This window comes from Penaeus monodon, chromosome 21 (genome assembly GCF_015228065.2).
Source record: "Penaeus monodon isolate SGIC_2016 chromosome 21, NSTDA_Pmon_1, whole genome shotgun sequence".
In the NCBI taxonomy this organism is placed as follows: Eukaryota; Metazoa; Arthropoda; class Malacostraca; order Decapoda; family Penaeidae; genus Penaeus; species Penaeus monodon.
The window spans coordinates 20916673-20917439 of NC_051406.1; positions in this window are offsets into that span (position 1 = coordinate 20916673).

Here is a 767-nt window from a genome sequence, read left to right on the forward strand (position 1 = left end):
CAGTGCTGACAAACTACACCGTCAGAAAGTTTACAATACATATATTTCTATGCAGGCTGCTACTATGCATAATAAGGGCATATAAAGTCGAGGAGTTAGGATGCCCGTGTAGCGCTTCTCAGTAGATAAAATTCTGACATATATCGAAATACGCCATGGTAGGAAGCCTGAAACCACAATTTATATAAAATTCACTTATGGAACGAGGCAGTGTGTGTTGTTTAGTTCACCACAGAAAACATCTCCATTATTTAAAGTACCTTATCAAAACTTTATGTTTATGCAGCCCAGTGCCAGCTTTTCTTTTTGCCACAGGAAAGCATTATAACTTTTGTATTAATGCCTTCATGTGTCTGAGAAGATATTTGTTCATTTGCATTGGGGTTTAGAAGGACCTGATAAGTGGTTTAGTATTTGTTTACTAATGTTGTTCTGATTACAAATATTTTTGCAGCAATATTCCAGTAAGAAATAAATCTATACAAATCGTATATGTATCCTTGCTATCTTATCCAACATATTGCATTAACTCAGGTCATGGACTTACCCGTTTCTGTATAGCCGGTTGTGAATCGCAGACGAGCACATCACCTCCACAGTGTCTCATGTCACCTAGCCAGCGAGACAGCGTGCGGGTTCTTGGTAGGGGAACTTAACACACTCATCGGCTCTTTTCGCTTCTAGGTACTCGCCTTTTCTTTAGATCTTACAGGCTGAGGCTCTTCAATCACTGTTGTGTCTGTGGTTGATTATCTCTCACTGTCAGA